Here is a 19,230-nt window from a genome sequence, read left to right as displayed (position 1 = left end):
GCAGCGCTGGGCAGAGATCTCTGGACTGCCCCTTACCAGCAGCATGAGGGAGGGTTGTTCTGCCAAGCCCTCAGATCCTCGGCATCCCTCTGGAGAGATGAAAAAAGGCGCTTCCTCGATCAGTGAATTGCTAAGGCCATTTCATAAGCTGCTGAGTGCTTTGTCCATGTGACGCTAATTCTGTCTTCTTTGGGTCATGGATGAGACATGCTGGATCTTTCGCGTGACAGATTTCTAGGTCTGGCTTAGGACCTCAGGAATGTGCTGTGCCTTACAGATCACAGGAGCAAGAGATGAGATCCATACATACAGACGGCTTTACTCCATTCCTATGAAAGTTACCAAGCTGTTTACTCATCTAATTGCTAACCTTCCCAGAACCCCTATATCCCTGGGCCTGGGCTTTGCACTGCCAGGGAGAGAAAAAAACCCACTGGTCTTGCCTGATAGGTGTTCAGGGTTTTAGATGCAGAGACAAGACTGACATCAACTCAGAATAATTAGACATGATATTTATTTAATTCATCACTAAACTGATGTTTCTGGAAAGAGAAATTGATGGGAGATGAGAGAAATCTGAAAAGGCCTCCTGGCATACACAGGGCTTGGGATGGTCTTAGAGGAGCCGGGAAGGCAGCGGTGGCCACAGTGACAGCCCCCCTTCATTCTTGGTCGTGTGGACATTGATGTCATCTGACCCCTCAAAAGCACCCAGGGCTGACTCTATCCTAGGCACAGAGACAAATTCTTTACATCATGAAAACCTCCCAACCCTTAGAGGTTGATCCTACCCCCTAGTCTCATTTTTCAGGTGAGAAAACAGACGGGTGAGGTAAATTGTCCAGGTTACACACATAGTCATTGGTATACCTAATATTCCAGAGCCTGTGCCCCGAACCACAAAACTGAACACAGAGGACACGACAGAGCCATGTGACACACCCGTGGCTGCCCGCGCAGGCTGAGAAGGTGGAGCCAACGGAAAGAAGACATCTGCCAGAGGCAGAAGAGGAGGACTTGCTTTCTCACCCTTTCTTCTGTTTTTCTCTTTCCAGAAGAGACATGTGGGGCTCCGATATTTCTGCTCAGGTGGTGCCTTTGGCCCAGAATGCCGAGAGGGACCACATCACGGTGGAGATGTGGGGCCGGACGCTGTGGGCTGGCTCACGCTCTGAGTCCTAGAGAGAGAGGGGCGGGGCCAAGCCTGCGTCGTGCGTCCTCAAGATGGCGCGGCCCTCAAGATGGCCCCTGAGGACGCGGGAGCGGATGGAGCCGGAATTCAGGCTCTCAACACTGCACAAGCCCTTACTGGGGGGATGGGGCTTTAAGGTCAGCCCAGCTGGCCCTTTGAAGTGGAAAGAGGATGACCCCAAGAATGAGAATTGGATGCTCTCCCCATCTTGGGCAACCCAGGGTGAAGGAGTCCCAAGGAGAGATACTAGGCCATGCCCAATTCTCCTTCAAATTTGCTTCAAATTTGGGGCACGGTCATAGTCTCTTCTTGGGCCTCCATGTCTTTCTTTTTTCAACAAGTTTAATTAATTGTTTTTCGCTGGGATCTTTGTTGCTGCACCTGGGCTTTGTCTTGAGGGCGGCTCTTAAGTTGTAGTGCGTGGGCTTCTCACGGCTGTGGCTCCTCTTGTGGCAGAGTTGGGCTCTAGGGTGTGAAGGCTTCCGTAGTTGTGGCCCACAGGCTTCCTTGTCCCTTGGCACGTGGAATATCCCCCTACCAGGGATCAAATGCGTGACCCCCTTCATTGGCAGGCAGATTCTTAACCACTGGACCCCTAGAGAAGTCCCCTCAGTGTTTTAACTAGTAACGTGGGACATTTGGACAATATGAGTTCCAAGCAGATTGGGTGGATTTAGAGTTCTAATAAGGACAATGACTAAGCATTTGCCATGCTGTGAAATGATACTGAATCATGTTTGTTTTGTGAGGGGCTGATTCCCTTTGGCCTGGCTTCCTGCTTCTGAAGTCTCAGGTCTCAGATACTCCATCTGTAAGGAGTTGGAGAGAGGGTGGGGGTCTCCCTGCTCCCCTGGGGCCGTGGGAACTGGCAGGACCTGGGTGAGGAAGCAGCTACAGCTCGAGGCCCAGAATAGCTGCAGCCCTCCCGGCATCTGCCGTCCTGGCTGCAGACTCCCATCCCGTTGGCCGAGCCCCATCCTTGCTGTCTGACAGGCGCTGCTTTCCAGGTTTTTGTGGCACCCACTAAGCAGCCTTCCTTGTGTGCTGTGGCATGCTGGCTTCTTCCTCCACTCCACTGGGATCATAATAGCAACTCTTCTCGGGCTTCCTCCATCCTGTCTCACTTCCCCTCCCAATGGTTGAGGACAGGGAGGTAGTTTAGGACAGTGGAAGAAGCCTAGAATTGGTGCCAGGGGTCTCGAGTTCTTGCCATGGATTTGCCATGTGTCTAGGCACAAAGCCAAACACCTCTCTTGTTTTCAGCATGAAGGTAAAATAAAGATGTGTGCTAAGACCCTTTCTGGACCCCAAGGACTGTAGCCCGCCAGGCTCCTCTGTCCATGGGATTCTCCAGGCAAGCATACTGGAGTGGGTTGCCATTTCCTTTTCCAGAGTATCTTCCTGACCCAGGGAGTGAACCCTTGTCTCTTTCATCTTCTGCATTGGCAGGTAATTTCTTTACCAGTAGCACCACCTGGGAATCCCTCAAAGTAAAGGTAATTGGGCTATTGTTTCACCCTTGTTCACCAGCATGGGTATCCCCACGGTTCATAGCTAGAGTCTTGTTGTGGACTGTATGTCTGTGTCCCCTCTCCCCTAATGATATGTTGAAATCTTAACCGTCTAATGTGATGTCATTTGGAGGAAAGGCTTTGAGAGGTAATTACATCATGAGGATGGAGCCCTCATGAATGATATTAGTGCTCTTATAAGAATTGATGCTTTTGAACTATGGTTTTGGGGAAGACTCTTGAGAGTCTCTTGGACTGCAAGGAGATCCAATCAGGCCATTCTAAAGGAAATCAGTCCTGAATATTCACTGGAAGGACTGATGCTAAAGCTGAAACACCAATATTTTGACCACCTGATGAGAAGAACTGACTCATTGGAAAAGACCCTGATGCTGGGAAAGATTGAAGGCAGGAGGAGAAGGGGATGACAGAGGATGAGATGGTTGGATGGCATCACTGACTCAATGGCCATGAGCTTGAGCAAGCTCCAGGAGTTGGTGATGGACAGGGAGGCCTGGCATGCTGCAGTCCCTGGGGTCACAAAGAGTCGGACATGACTGAGGAACTGAACTGGAATTGGAAGAAGAGGCCAGAGACAAGTTACCTCTCATGCTGCCCTGGGAGGATACACTGAGAAGTCAGCAGTCTGCAGCCTGAAAGGAGACTTTCACCAGAACCTGACCATGCTGGCACCCTGGTCTTGGACTTCCAGCCTCTGGAACTGTGAGAAATAATTCCTGTTGCTTATAAGTCACTGAGTCTATGCCATCAGTCCCCACTTCCCCAGGGTAGTGAGGAGACCTCCCCACCCTCTCTCCAAATGACTAAGGTATGTCCCTTCTTCTTGGGTGGTGCTCACATCATACTGGTTGTTCAGTATTTTGAGGCTCACCACGGGGTAATTCTTAATACTTGAGTGATTGTACAGAACTGGTGTGAGGGGCCAGTGGAGTAAATAAAGGCTGAGAGCAAGTGCTTTGAGGACGGTGAAGCCGCAGTCACGTGTCTGATACACATATCTGCCCAATGCTTGTCTGTCTCCTCCATCATGGGAGCAATCACACCTTGATTTTCCACTTACCCATCCTTAACCACATGGTTCAGATGGAGCTCGCTCCTCTCCTGGCTCAAAGTCTGCTCCAAGTCTCCTGGCTCCAAGTCTCAACAGGTCTGAGGTTTTCTCCCTCTGGCCATAGTCACAGGTTGGGGAATGAACCAAACAGACCCTGTCAGTGCCAATCCTGGGGCTGGAGCCGGACCAGACCAAAAACACACATCCTCTTGCAGTGGTGATGGCTTAGGGATTGGCATATGACCCGAACCAGGCCAAACATTATTTCTTTGAGATTATCCTCACCAACATGAGTGGAAAGGTCCCTTCTCGTTTCAGTTATGAGCATGAAGGATGTGACTCATGACTGCTCCTCCATGTAAAGGAGGAAAAGAACGGAGCTCAGTAGAACAAGTGCAGCGTAAGAGGTGAAGAGGAGAGAGGGGAGAGTCTTGAGGACTCGAGGTCCTGGCTTGATCTGGTCCCTAGTGCTGTGGTTCCTACAAGTTCTCCCTTGAAGCAATGTAGAGGATTAGGAGTGACAAAGCATGAAGGACAGTTTACAGTTTTATTTGTTGATCAGGGAAGGTTTTTCTAATCAGATTAAATGTGCTCTCGCATGCATGCTCAGTCCCTTCAGTCATGTCCAACTCTTTGTGACCTCAAGGACTGTAGCCTGTCAGGCTCCTCTGTCCCTGGGGATTCTCCAGGCAAGAATACTGGGATCCTCAGGGGATCTTCCTGACCCAGGGATTGAACCCACATCTCTTATGTCTCCTGTGTTGGCTTCTTTAGTGGATTCTTTACCACTAGTGCCACCTGGAAACCCCCAAACGTGCTCTTACATCTGAATAAAGTAAAGGAGTCAGTCCTGTAAAGACACAAGGGAAGAGAATTCCAGGTGGAGGGAATAGAATGTGCAAAGGTTAGGGTTAGGGTTAGTTTTCAAGGAAAAGCTAGTAGTAGGCGATGTGTGGCTGGAACTGAATGAGAAGGGAATAACCTGTCCTGACCTTTTCTCTGAGGGGTCTCAGCTGTGAAGTTACTCTCTGCCAGGATGAGAGTTGGCATTAGGGCTTGAGCCTCTACTTCAAGAACCTCAGTGCATGTAGCTGCCAGAGGCCAGAAAGTCAGACCAGCATTGGGGACTTCTCTGGCTCTGTAATTCTACGTCTGCACCCAAGGGATCTGACCTTCCTCCTTGCTTCCTCTAATGACTCACCTAAGATCTCTCACAAACTACAGTTTCTACCAGCCTCCAGAGAAGGGAACGCCTTGTGGCAGAGTAGACAGAAAAGCTTCAGTGGAAAGGATTTCTTTCATTACAATTGCTGAGGTGTGACATTCCATGGACACATGCCAATTCATTCCCGGTGTGTTTGTTCCTTTCTTCATTCATTTAAGAAGATTTATTGAGTATCTGATATCTGCCAAGGTATGCAGAGAGGCACTGAATCTACAAAGATGAATCAGACAGGGTTTCTGCTTTCAAGGATCTCAGTCTGGGTGGGCGTGGAGGAGGCTGGCTTGTAAACAGATAATCAGAGACAAACATGGCAGGTGCCAGAGCTGAGGTAGGAGCACAGCACTGCTGAGGAACCCTGAGGAGGAGAGATGGTTTTAGCTAGGAGGGTCAGCATGGGTCTGGATTTCCTTGGTGGCTCAGATGGTAAAGAATCTGCCTGCAATGCAGAGCACCCAGGTTTGATCCCTGGGATGGGAGGATTCCCTGGAGGAGGGAAAGGCAACCCGCTCCAGTATTCTTGCCTGGAGAATCCCATGCACAGAAGAGCCTGCCTGGTGGGCTACAGTCCATGGGGTTGCAAAGAGCTGGAAATGACTGAGTGACTAATGCTTTCACTTTCACTTTCAGGGTGGTCTACAGAGAGGAGGGGACCTCTTGGCTGGACATTGAAGGTAGAGGGAAATTTGACCAGTGGAGAGCTCTCCCAGAAATGCTGTTGAGAGGGACAACATGTGTGAAGAGAATGTAGTGTTGGGAAAGAGTGGGATGAGGAAATGGTGAAAATTCAGAGTGGAGGATTTGGGGCTTGGATGTTGGTGGACAAAGTAGAGGTCAACCTAGTCTGCTTTGGGTATTCAGATTTTGTTCTGTTGATTTGGAGAATCACTGGAGACTTTTAAGTAAGAATGTAAACGGATTAGACTGTTGAACATGATATGATATAATATGCCACGTGTGTGTGATCAGTTGTGTCTGACTCTTTGAGACTCCATGGACTGTAACCCGCCAGGCTCCTCTGTCCATGGAAATTTCCAGGCAAGAATAGTGGAATGGGTTGCCATTTCCTTCTACAATAACATGACATAATGATAATAATAATAATGGGAGATGGTCTAAAGAGTCAATGGTCAGTTGATTGGGTTGAGACAGGGTCACAAACTCAGGGCCAGGTGATGACTTACTTGGGAGAACCAGGAGGTCAGCAGGTTGTGTCTTAAGAGGGCAGGTACCACTCAACTCAGTCAATTGCTGTCCCCGTGGGGACTCAGGTCCAGGGCTGCCAGAACTCCTGAGTTTTCAAGAGCAGCTGGAAACCCAGATCCTTATGTAAAAGCTCACCATTTTTAAATGTTGGCAACTAAATCTACAGAATGCTGCATGGGCCAAATTGAACACATCTGTCAGCCTGATCTATCTGTGGGCCACTGGTTTGCAAATTCTGGGTTGAGAAAAGAGTTTTCTTTTTTTGTAAAGAGAGATCAAAATAGCTTTAGATCTAAAGATTCATGCCTGGAATGATCTTCTCTCCTTTTGCTCTAGCAAATTCTTAATTATTACTTAAGACCCAGTTCAATTCTCCCCTATAAAGCTTTCTTCAAGACCCACCCTCCCCCGCCACACACCCTCAATCACCCCCCAAAAGCCCCCAAAGCACATTAATCATGTGTTAATTCTCCATCACATCTTTTATATTCCTGTGCATGCATGTGTGCTCAGCTGTGACCAACTCTTGGCGATGCCATGGACTGTAGCCCTCCAGGCTCCTCTGTTCATGGAATTTTCCAGGCAAGAATACTGGAGTGGTTTGCTGTTTCCTTCTTCAGGGAATCTTCCTGACCCAGGGATCAAACTCATGTCTCCTGTGGCTCCTGCATTGGCAGGCAGATTCTTTACCACTGAACCACCTGGAGAATTCAAATGCCTCCAAGAAAGCTATGAGGCAGGAGAGAAGTCAGTACCAAAAGAGACATAGAATCAACATTGCTGATTAATGGATGGAATCCATGCTTGTAGGAGAAGTGGATGAAACTTAGAACACAGGTCCTTGCAGCAGTCAGCTCCTGGCTGGCAGGACTTAGCCTGGAGGAGAGGGAAGCAAACTGGCTCTGAAAGGAAATATGAGATGGTCAGGAGCAGGTTGGGCTCTTGGGATTTCAGAGAAGGCTCCACACTCCGAGTTTCTGTAGGATTTTTTTTTATTTTACATGAACTGAATATTCAGTAATAGAAGCAGTTAAAAGAAGACCAGCTAACAGGAAAGCAAATAAACAGAATAAAAATGCACCAAGATCATTCTCAAGATGGTAAAGAACAACTAAAAACCATACAAAACTGGTAAAGCAGAAGAAATAAAATCCTCTAAAAATCTAGTTAGTATCTTCAGGGGGACTCATAAGAATGTTCCATAGGAAAGTGACATAATGTCATTCAAAAAATGGGACAGTGAATGATAGTTACAAGAGCGTCCATGATGTCTCACAACAGAAAGAACACAAAGAAGAGATTTATGACCCATAGGATAGCACTGAGTAAATAGTGGAAAACATGAACAAGAATGTATGCACACGTGTAACCGAATCACTTGGCTGCACAGCAGAGATCGGCACAACTCGGCAGTCATCCACTTCAGCAAATTAAAAAACATTCCAGAACATCGAGCAAAAACTACAGAGGAGCAGAAAGTAAACTGAAGAGGCAGAGGAGAAACGTTGATAAGCTCATAGGGTTTCCAGAGGAGGGAATCAAGAAACTGAGAGGGGCCATCAATCAAATTACAGAATAACTGAATCATTTGCGGAAGAAATAATTGTGACTCTGGAGTGAACGTGAAAAAGGCAGCTGAATGAAAAAAACAGCCACAGCGTAGGGCTTGATTCTTAAGCAGGGTTGAGTTTCGCTCTCCACTTCTGTAATCACAACATTCTTTAGTCACGGTTGGTCCGGAGATGCTGAAGACTGACCTGGGAGTTTTCTGTGAAAGGCTCTAGGATATGGGTGAGAGTGGACATCTACTGTTTTGCTATCCAACTTCTTTCTTGATTTTTTCTATAAATCCATCTTCCCCCCGCTTTTGGTCCACTTGCTTCTCGCTTGAGGGTTGGGCATGTGGCTCAGACATGGCTCGCAGAGGGTTTCATTCCCTGACTCAGTGGTCAATGCAGGGGTGGTCCTACAGCGCCATTAGGGCCAGTGAGGCTTGTAACTTTCCTTTAAAAAAAAGTTTATTGGCGTACAGTTGACTTACAATGTTATGTTAGTTTCTGCTGTACGACAAAGTGAATCAGTTATACATATACATATATCCTCTCTTTTTAAGATTCTTTTCCCATAAAGGTCATTACAGCATGCTGAGTAGGATTTTCTTTTTGGTTATCTGTTTTATATAGAGTAGTGTGTACTGGGCTTCCCAGGCGGCTCAGTGGTTAAGAATCTGCCTGCCCGTGCAGGTGATGTGGATTCAGTCCCTGGGTTGGGAAGATCCCCTGGAGGAGGGAATGGCAACCCACTCCGGCGTGCTTGCCTGGAGAAAATCCCGGATGGAGGAGCCTGGCGGGCTGCAGTCCACGGGGTCACAAAGAATCACCAACAGCTGAGCACAAAGGCACATAGCAGCGTGCATATGTCAGTCCCAGTCTCCCGTTTATCCCCTGCCTCCCGGTAACCATAAGTTTGTCTTCTACATTGGTTCCTCTACGTCTGTCTTGTAAATAAGTTCATTTGCACAATATCTTTAGATTCCACATATAAGCAATACCATGTGATATCTGTCTTTCTCCATTTCTCGTACTTCACTTAGTATTATAATCTCTAGTTCCATCCATGTTTGCTGCAAATGGCGCTATTTCCCTCTATTTCATGGCTGAGTAACATTCCTTTGTATATATGCTCCACATCTTTTTCATAACTTTCCTTGAATTGTTGAGAGACGTTCTCTCTTTCCTGCTGGATTTGAACCTGGGGAGGGGGGGCATAAGTCGAGAGCAGTCATTGACTACCATGGAGAGCCTAAGCTAGCCAGCTTGGAGAAGCGAGGAGCTGAGGTGGAGAAAGATCTGGGAAAGACGGTATCGTTTGAGCTCCTGGATCAAACCCTACTTACAGCTCGTTAATCTTAGATTTTTTTCCTTACTGTGGCCAGTAAATTTTTCTTTCTTTACACCAGTTGGAGCTGGCTTTTCTTTTGTCAGAGGTGACAGAAAGGGGTCTTTGAACCTCACTGAAGGGCGTGAAGAATGACCCTTCCCATGGATCACGCTTTACACTTTGCAAAGCATTTCTACATCCATGGTCTTATCTGACTCTTCCAGCTCTTCCGGGAGGTAGGTAAAATGGGAATGCTCATTCCCACATCATAGAGAAGGTAGTTATGTCAGGGTTAGGATCCGTAATCACTCAGCTAGGAATGTCAGGATGGAACTCCTGTTCTTTTGAGTCTGGTTTTAAAGCTTTTCTGCACCAATGATGTCATTCTAAATTGAACTCTGATAATGCTAAACTAAATTACACTAAAGTACCCCCTGGAAATAGCCTCTCAGAGTCATAATTCATGCTGGGTAATTACCAAATAACGTTCTTCTCATTATTTTCCTACTTACTTACCTCCAAGGGAAGGGCTGGTGATAAATGTCAGGGCTGGGACAATTTACGTAATTATTTGGATGACTGGCTGATGCATATTATTTTGTTACCATGTTACTCTCTGTCTGCTTTTAACTTCTGCTCGGTAGTCAGCAAATTGGAGACCCTCCATTTCATGTTCCACACAAATCAAATTATTTTGTAAAGAAATGGTTGAGAGCCTTTCTTGTGCTATTTCATCTTTCTGGAACAGTCTCTCCCCACTCTTTGCACACCCAGCTCCTGCTCACCCTTAGCTGTTAGCTTCAACACTACCAGATCAGAGTGGTCTTCCATTATAAAAGCTAGACTTTCCCCCTTCTTCAACCCCTAATTTTGTTCATGTTAGGCCATGCAGTATTCTTTATAATATTTCCCACAATTTTAATAGTTAAAAATTTCTCTAAAATTTCCTTTCTGTGCATCCACTAGTACGGAAGCTTTACTTCTCTCTCCGTTTCACCTAGTTCAGGGCCTGGCATGAAGCAGATCGTCACTCATTATTTGCTGATGAATTGAACCAGTGAATGAGTGGCTTATTCAGGAATATACAAGAGAAGGCGGCCTGTGAGCCACGGGAAGAAGGAAGCAGGGGGCAGGGAGGGCTCTGGCTAGAGGTTCTAGCTTGGTGGTCAGCGGCAGTGAGGTTGGGGTGGGATGGAGATGAATCCCAGGGAAGGATGAACCCTCCAGGGACTCCAGCAGTAGAGGGGAGTAGTAGGGTGCCCAGGGCCAAACCCGAGGGCATGGGAAAGGAAGGAGCAGCCAAGGAAGGGGTGAGGGATGCCGGCAGCTGGAAGAGCCCCCGGCAGGAAACACATCCTAGAAGGCAGCGCAGGAGGCACCAGGAGGCAGAGAAGGTGGGCGGCCGGCTCCATACCTCTGCTGGGAGCCGCGGCATCTGATTCACACCTGACTTATTTTTCCAATTATTTTTACCCTGATTGTAGCAGTTGGCAGGTTTCCAAGTGGCAGTGTGATTTTGTTTGCTGCTTGCAATTCCCACCTCTCCGGGTTAGCAGGCGTGAGTCTTCTGACCTTGCTAGAGGAGGTGACACCTCTCAATTTAGCTCTGTTTGCAAATGTCAGCTGAGATGCTGCGAGCGTTGTTCACCGGGTCACAGGAGCCTGGTCACACACACACACGCACACACACACACACACACACACATGTCTCACGATGCTTTATTCCCTACATCCTCTGCTCCATCAGGAAGCAAGGGCATCTGCCAGACCACACTCTGCAGCCCACCTATTTGGGGGTCCCTACCAGCTTTTGATGGGCTTCCCAGGTGGCGCTAGTGGTAAAGAACCTTCCTGCCAGTGCAGGAGACAAAAGAGATGTGTGATCGATCCCTGGATCAGGAAGATCCCCTGAGGAGGGCATGGCAACCCATTCCGGTATTCTTGCCTGGAGAATCCCATGGACAGAGGGGCCTGGTGGATTACAGTCCATAGGGTTGCAAAGAGTCAGACATGACTGAAGCGACTTAGCATGCATGCACCAACCTTTGATACTGTTTTAATAAAGGAAATAAAAAGCAATCCGAGAGAGGAGTCATTTTTTAAAATAACAGTTGTTTTATTTATTTTTATTGGAGTATGATTGCTTTGCAATGTTGTGTTAGCTTCTGCCGTACAACAAAGTGAATCAGCTGTATGTTTATACATATCCCCTCCCTTTTGAGACTCTCTCCTACCCCCACCATCCCATCCCAAGGAATTAATAACACGGAGAGAGACAGAGGTGAATCCTTGTCATTTTTCCCAAGGGCTGGTCTCTAGGAGAATTCTAGGAGCTGAGCCATCAACACTCCAGAGAGTGACACACATTTGGGCCCCTCATGTCCTTTGAAAAGGACAAGCTTCCTGTGGCTAACCTCGTATTCAAGAGAGACAGAGACTTTAACAGCTGCTAGTTTGAAGTGTTTCCGATGGGCTCAGCACTGTGTTAAGCTTTTTAATATATGTTCGTCCTCTTTAATCTTCCCTGGAATCCTATTATGTCATCATGATTGGTTCCACTTTGCAGATGAAAAAACCGAGGCTCAGAGAGGTGCTGTAACTTATCGAAGGTCACACAGACTCTACATAAGGGAGTTGGGAATCGAACTCAAGTGGTGGCTTTTTCTGTGTTCCTACTCTGCTGGAGTGCGGGGTCATGCTCTCAGCTGTTGGGGACCATGGCTACCTGTCACTGTTATCAGCCTGGCCTGAATGTTGGAGGGAGCTGACAGCTGGAAAGCAGGGCCAGCTTATGGTCAGTGTGGCCCCACGGTGGACTTTGTCCATCCCGGAACCCCTCTTCCTCCTAACTCATTCAGCATCCTTGCGGAGGCCAGGGAGTTTCTTCTGAGCAATTTAGTGATTTAGCTCCTTAAGGGAAAAAGAGTGTTTCCCTTCTGATCATTAACACAAAATCCCAAACAGGAAAAAAAAAAACAAAAACAAAAACCAACCAACCCCTGTTTTAAACAGAATTTAGCAGGATCCTCTGTTGGTCTCATTGGCAGAGAAGCGGGGGTGGGGGTACCGTCCGTGACTCAGACGAGGAGCTGCCTCCCGCCACCCCGCACCAGCCAGCGGGCGGCCCGCCCCCGGGGCTGCAGCCAGGAAGAACCCGCCAGCGAGCAGCCCGCGCGGGGGAGGGAACGCCTTCCTCCTGGGCTCTCCTCCGAGAGAAGGTGTCCCGAGAAGCAGAGAGCAGCACAGATCAGGCTCCGGAGGGGCGCTGGCTGGCAGTGCGCTGACCGCCTCCTCCCTATGCCCTCCCTGAGTGGGGCAGGGCGGTTTCATCACTCCTGAACTGCCCACCCCCAAGCCCAGGCTTTCTCCCCTATTGGCATTCGGGGAGGCAGTGGTTCAGAAGCGGGAGCCCAGTTTGCAGACAGCACGCAGGGGACCTGGTTTCTATCGCTCTGCTTGTCCTGTATCCCTAACCCGCGCTGACTTCCTTGTCAGGGAGCTGGAAGGTGACGCATGGCCAGTGCTAAGGGTCGTTCCGCCTCGTCTGTTTTCTGTCCACAGGACTGGCCTTGCCCCGCCCCTTTAAGCTCTCAGAGCCTGCCACCACTGCCTCCTGCTCTTGGATCGCCCTTGGCACGGAAGCCTGAGCTTCTCCTGGCTCAGATGCTGAGGACCCCATCCTGTTGCTCACCGTACAGACAGCTGTCCCATCTTGTGTGTTTGGAGTCTCTTCAGGGAGACCGACAAGCTTTCTGTTGTGGCTTTCTCCGCTTGGGTTTTTTCCAGGCCTTTCTGAGGGTCTGTGAATAATCATTGACATTTCTCTTTAAATGGAATTCAGTTCAGTTCACTGGCTCAGCCGTGTCCGACTCTTTGCGACCCCATGGGCTGCAGCACGCCAGGGCTCCCTGTCCATCACCAACTCCAGGAGCTTGCTCAAACTCATGTCCCTGAGTCGGTGATGCCATCCAACCATCTCATCCTCTGTCGTCCCCTTCTCCTCCCACCATCAATCTTTCCCAGCATCAGGTTCTTTTCCAGTGAGTCAGGTCTTCACATCAAGTGGTCTAAGTATTGGAGTTTCAGCTTTATCATCAGTGGAATAATTCAACTCAGTTCGAATCCATTCAGTGTTTCTGTGAAACCCCATCCCTTCTCTTTTGGAGTCCTCATCAGACTTGTAAATACTGGCTCAACTTTGATTTTCCCCAATACTTTGCAACCACAGTGGTGGCAATTAAGGCGAATATTTACTGAACACTCACCATGTGCCAGGCTCTGTATATACTGCCTTGTTTTATCCTCACAGAAACTCAAAACATGAGGTGCTCTTATACTCTGACTCTTTACACGAGGTGCTGGAAGCTCAGAGAGGGTGAGTAACTTGCCTGAGGTCGTGTAAGCAGCGAGGCCAGGTGCAAGGCGGGGTGTCACTGTGTACCAAGTGAATTGGGTGGATGGTCCTCGGGCCATTGGATGGGCGGGGAGGGTTTACTGGCCAGGGCACGGGGTACTGGAGACAGATTCAGACAGGCACAGGAAGAACTTCCCAGCAGTAAGCACTCTTTGCGTGTTCAGATAAGGCTCACAGGGTCTTAGTCTTCAACAGGGAAGTTGGGGAAGGGAGTTAAGCCCCAGGTGAAGGAGAGACAGGGTGACCTTTAAGATCCTTTCCAACTCTGAGCGTCCGCGGTTACTGTATAATTCTTAACAAAACCAATAAAACCTTTGGCAAATACAAATCCAGCTCCAGCTCTGTGCTGTTATGAACAGGAGCTGCGTGGATGTTTTTCTGGGGCAATACATGCCAACATCAGTAAGAGCTCAAGTCTTCTGGAGATCAATATCATATTCTGTCGTCTAAGAGCGATATGAACAATCACTGGCATTTATGGAGTGCTTACTAAACTGCTGGCGAGATTATAAATCCTCTGCATGCATAAACTCGCTTCTCACCACAAACCTATTAGGTCATGAGTAGTGTATTAGGCAAAGCTGCAATAACAAATTAATCCTGGGCCCTCAGTGGCTTAATGCAATAAAAGTTTCCTTTTTCTTCCCTTTTTTTTCGATGAAAGAAGTGCAGAATTTTACTTGAACCAAATGTGAAAATTGTAACCTGGGAGGAGTAAGTCAGAAAGCTCTGAACTGTTCTCTGCTTCTTAGATTCTTAAAGTCTGAAGGAAGTTGGGCCATGTTAAACCTTGGTTTTCTGAAACATGTGGCCTCCAAGGGCTTTGGGGCGAGGAGAGGGAGAGACAGTGGGACAAGGAAACCGGGCTTCGTTGCTTGCGATCTGAGAACCTAGAATGACACAGCCTGTGCCTGTCGTTGCAGCTTGATGCAAAGGCGACTGTGTGGCATGTGGGACCATGCACAGAGTAAGCGGTCAGCAAACGTGAGTGATGATAGCGGCGCCGGTCTGAGAGCCCAGGGGGTGCCTGGAGCCCTACGCTGAGCACAGATGGGGAATCTCATGCTGCAAGCCCTGCTTGGCTGCAGTCGCCCGTGCCCCTGTCCACAGGCTCAGCCCCATCCAAGTTCCAGAGGTAACCCCGACCCGGGCAGGTATGTCATCAGCCTGGCCCGTCCTCTGTATGGGTCTGGTGCTTGGCAGTGCTGTACCAGCCCATGCCATCCACGTGCTCAGCTCTTCCTTGGTGGCTCTGTATCTATGGTTAAAGCTCTGATGCGGCATGCTGGTCTAATGAAGGCTTTAAAAATGGTTCACATCAAAAAATCTTTTTGAAAATAAAGGATTTACAATGTTCTGTGTAGGAAAGACCTGTTCTCAGACCCAGCCTTTCCTTTGAGTCTTTCACCCACTGCCTGACATATTTCAGGCACTTATTCTGATGGTGTTAAGTGTACAAGCTCTCGTGTAAATAAATCAAAGCAGGAAGCAGCCCCGTGGAAGAAAGTATGGGGGACCCCGGCTTCAACTTGCCCATGAGCTGTCTGGATCAGCCTCCAGCAACAGGTTCTCCAACCATCTCCACATTCCTAGCCAAAGCCTAAATATTTAAAGTCCTAGGGAAGACATATCTGTTTAGCTGGGATCAGACACGTGCCCATCCTTGGCTTTTCCTCAGAGTGGAGAAAGAAGTAGCTGGCTTTCCTCAGCTTCCCTGGGGAAAGAAGACAAGCACTGGGATTCATTTTCCCATCAGGATCGACACATATAAGGATAGAGGGTTATGATACCAAGAAGATTTGGGAAACAATCTTGGAGGAAGCGGTGGTGCCAAGAGCCCAAGAAATGGACAAAGCACCTGCTGGGTCCACCTCACCCTCTTGAGAACCAAAATAAAAGTAAATGAAACAAGAACAGAAGAATGAAACCCCAGAGAGAAGCTATGGAGCCAAGGGAATTTCCTTTCTCCAGAGATATTATCACTGGTGGCATAACTCAATTTTCTAGCAATGCCTGTGATTTAATAAAGAAGTCAGCACTGTTAGGAGCACAAGTCACAGCGTATAACCTCACTGACATCCTTTGGAGGATCGCTCGGAAGGAGGGGTCAATGGTAAATCCCCAGGTGTCAGAGCCGAGACGGGGAAAGGCCCTCCCGGGGAACAGCACGGGATACAGAACCCTGTCTGTGCTGTTCTCCAGACTCCAGCTCCCTGGCAAGTTTCCATGCGCCCTTTCTTCCACCTGGACCTGGTGGGATCTCTCTAGAAGTCTAGTTTATCTCGTTACACACCTGAATGCCATCAGTTGTTCTTGCAGACAGAAGGGACCATGCTTCCTGTCATTACCATCTGGCCACCTGCTGTGCTTTTCAGTAATGCCTCCTAAAAGATCCTTCTCCAGTATGCCCTGTGAATTTAGCAGAATAAAGAGGAAAACTATAGATATTCTGGCTCTGATTGGCTTTCCATCAAGGGATATTTGCGTGATGTGCCCTAGCGTGGGGAAGCCGGGACATCAGAGACAGGCAGATCGAGAGATAATAGGAATGATAAGAATTTTTTATTGTTATACCTAAAAGGATTGTTGCCATGCACCGACCACTGTTCTAAGGACTTTAGAGGGACTATCTCACTTCGTCTTCTCCACAATCCTCTGAGTTAGGGAACATTCTTATCCCCATGTGCAGGTAAGAACACTGTGCCACATGAGTAATTGAAGCAATGTCACTCAGCAGGAAAACTGCAGTGGACCCGAGTCCAGAACAAGCTTGCCGATCCTCTGCAAAATTGCCACTGAAAAGGGGTGGTGCCTCTGCCATCTCGCAAATCCTTGCTTCACACAGACTTGAGCGTAATCCACCACCCCTCGTCTGGTGGCGATGGGAAGGAGGACACAGTTTGAGAGGACAAGGGGCGGGGGGGAGTGACAGCCTCGCTCTCCTGAGGACAGATGACCCAGCACATGGACGGGGCAGTGTGGGCAGCCGCTGGCACCCATGGAGAACCCACAGAGCAGCAGAGACTTCAGACACCGCGGCTCTGAACACTGACCAGGGCCAGGCAGGAGGCAAGCAGTCAGGGCGACAGCAAAGTTTGAAACCAGCATAGATGGATGATAGATAGGTAAGTAGGTAGATAATTGATTTATAGATGCATGAAAAATACAGAAATGGGGATAATTGGTAAGTGGTAGGTACGTAAGTGGGCTTCCTTGGTGGCTGAGCGGTAAAGAATCCATCTGCAATGAAGGAGCCACAAGAGACACAGGTTTGACCCCTGGGTCGGGAAGATCCCCTGGAGGAGGGCATGGCAACCCACTCCATATTCCGCCTGGGAATCCAGGACAGAGAAGACTGCGGCTACAGCCATGGGGCGCACAGATCGGACACGACTGAATCAACGTAGCATGCTCACACACAGACACATCAAATGATGACAACACAATAGTACACACACACATAATTATAGATGATAGACACGTAAAGTCAGATAGATGGGAAACCTGTTGATAGTGATCAGATAGTAATAGTAATTGAAGGGGGTTAGCATACATCTACGGGGCAGATTACTTTGATATACAAACTGTATACTGAAAATCAGAAATTGTAAATATGTAAGGTGGTGGGAATGAGTAGGATAGCTGTCTAGATACAGGTTTTCTTGAAGAACACGTAAAATCTTAATCACAAAAAGTGATGATGTGAAACGATTTTTGAACCTCATTGAATTTGTTACACTATTGTTTCTGTTTTATGATTTGGTGTTTTGGGCACGAGGCACGTGGGATCCTAGCTCCTCTACCAGGGATCGAACCCACACTCCCTGCATCAGAAGGTGATGTTTTAACCACTGGATCACCAGGGCAGTCCCAGTCTTGGGTTTTTCAATGTAAACTGACATCTAAAATTCCTAGTGTTTGCTCGCTCCTGGCATATATCCAGAGAAAAATAGGGTCTGAAGGACACAAGCGCCCCAGTGTCCACTGCAGCACTGTTTACGACAGCGAAAACACGGAAGCAACCTGAACGCCCATCGACAGACCAATGAATAAAGAAGATGTGGTGTACATATGCCACGGAATGTTACTCAGCCGTTAAAAAGAATGAAATAATGCCAATCCCGTGGGTGGGCCCAGACAGTGTCATACTGAGTGAAGTAAGTCAGACAGAGAAGGAGAAATGTCGTATGACATCGCCTATATGTGATATCTAAAAAGGAATGATACAAATAAACTTATTTACAAATCAGAAAGAGACTCACAGACTAGGAAAACGGATTTGTGGTTGCTAGGGAAAGGGATAGTTAGGGACTTTGGGAAGGTCATGTACACACTACTATATTTAAAAGGGATAACCAACAAAGACCTATTGCAGAGCACAGGGAACTCTGCTCAGTGTTATGTGGCAGCCTGGATGGGAAGGGAGCTTGGGGGAGAATGGATCCGTGTATGTGTCCGGCTGAGTCCCTTTGCTGTCCACTTGAAACTATCACAATGTTATTAATCGGCTGTACCCCAATACAAAACAAAAAATTTAAAGTTTGGAAAAAAAATTTCCTAGTGTTCTGGTATTTGTGTGAAATATCCCATAAATACCAGCATTTTATCATCTGGTCTGTATCACCTAGAATGTTTCTTGTTCCCCAAAGAAGCTTCCCAAGCCTTTTTCCCAAGACCATAAGTCCTGATTTAGGGATCAGGAAATATGTCTCCCCAGCAGAGGAAGCAGAGGCCTTAGTGGGTGGGCTTCCGAGTGGAGGTCAGAGCTGTGCCCAGGTTACAAGGCCCCAGTCTTTCCTCGCCAGCCCTGGGAAAGGCCCCAAACTGTGTTTACCAGATGGCCTGGCACTGGGCACAAAGGACCTTCTAACCGAGGCCAGGAAAGGCCTGGAGTGATATGTTAACAGCCAATGATGCTGAATGCAAATAAAAGGAAGTTTATGTTTCCCCATGTAACAACGTGGGCACCAGCAGTCCAAGGCTGACCCAGTGGCCCTGGGCCCTGGACACTGTCTCATTCCCATAACAATGTGGGCACCTGCAGTCCAAGGCTGACCCAGTGGCCCCTGGGCCCTGGACACTGTCTCATTCCCATAACAATGTGGGCACCTGCAGTCCAAGGCTGACCCAGTGGCCCCTGGGCCCTGGACACTGTCTCATCCCCATAACAATGTGGGCACCTGCAGTCCAAGGCTGACCCAGTGGCCCCTGGGCCCTGGACACTGTCTCATCCCCATAACAACATGAGCACCTGCAGTCCTAGGCTGACCCAGTGGCCCCTGGGCCCTGGACACTGTCTCATCCCCATAACAACGTGGGCACCTGCAGTCCAAGGCTGGACCCCAGGGCCCCTGGGGCCCTGGACACTGTTCTCATCCCCATAACACGTGGGCACTGCCGTCCATAGGCTGACCCAGTAGCCCCTGGGGCCCTGGACACTGGTCTCATCCCCATAACAACGTGGGCACCTGCAGTCCAAGGCTGACCCAGAGCCCTTGGGCCCTGGACACTGTCTCATCCCCATAACAACGTGGGCACCCTGCAGTCCTAGGGCTGACCAGCTGGCCCCTAGAAGAGCACCTGGACACTTGTCTCATCCCCATAACAATGTGGGCACCTGCAGTCCTAGGTCGACCCATTGGCCCCTGGGCCCTGGACACTGTCTCATCCCATAACAACGTGGGCCCTGCAGTCCAAAGGCTTGACCCAGTGGCCCCTGGGCCCTGGACACTG

The 19,230-nt window shown here is 48.6% G+C and overlaps 1 long non-coding RNA gene across 1 annotated transcript; it reads right to left on the bottom strand.

The window, feature by feature from the left end:
* Positions 1 to 497: 497 nt before the first annotated feature.
* On the bottom strand, positions 498 to 1,275 carry LOC112441589 (uncharacterized). The gene is made up of 2 exons (XR_003029403.2): positions 1,030 to 1,275; positions 498 to 728 (listed from the first exon to the last, which is right to left on the bottom strand). It is a non-coding gene; the product is annotated as an uncharacterized lncRNA (long non-coding RNA).
* Positions 1,276 to 19,230: the final 17,955 nt, after the last annotated feature.

This window comes from Bos taurus, chromosome 15 (genome assembly GCF_002263795.3).
Source record: "Bos taurus isolate L1 Dominette 01449 registration number 42190680 breed Hereford chromosome 15, ARS-UCD2.0, whole genome shotgun sequence".
NCBI lineage: Eukaryota > Metazoa > Chordata > Mammalia > Artiodactyla > Bovidae > Bos > Bos taurus.
Note: the sequence above shows the minus strand (reverse complement) of the source record. Positions and strands in the feature narration are given on the sequence as shown.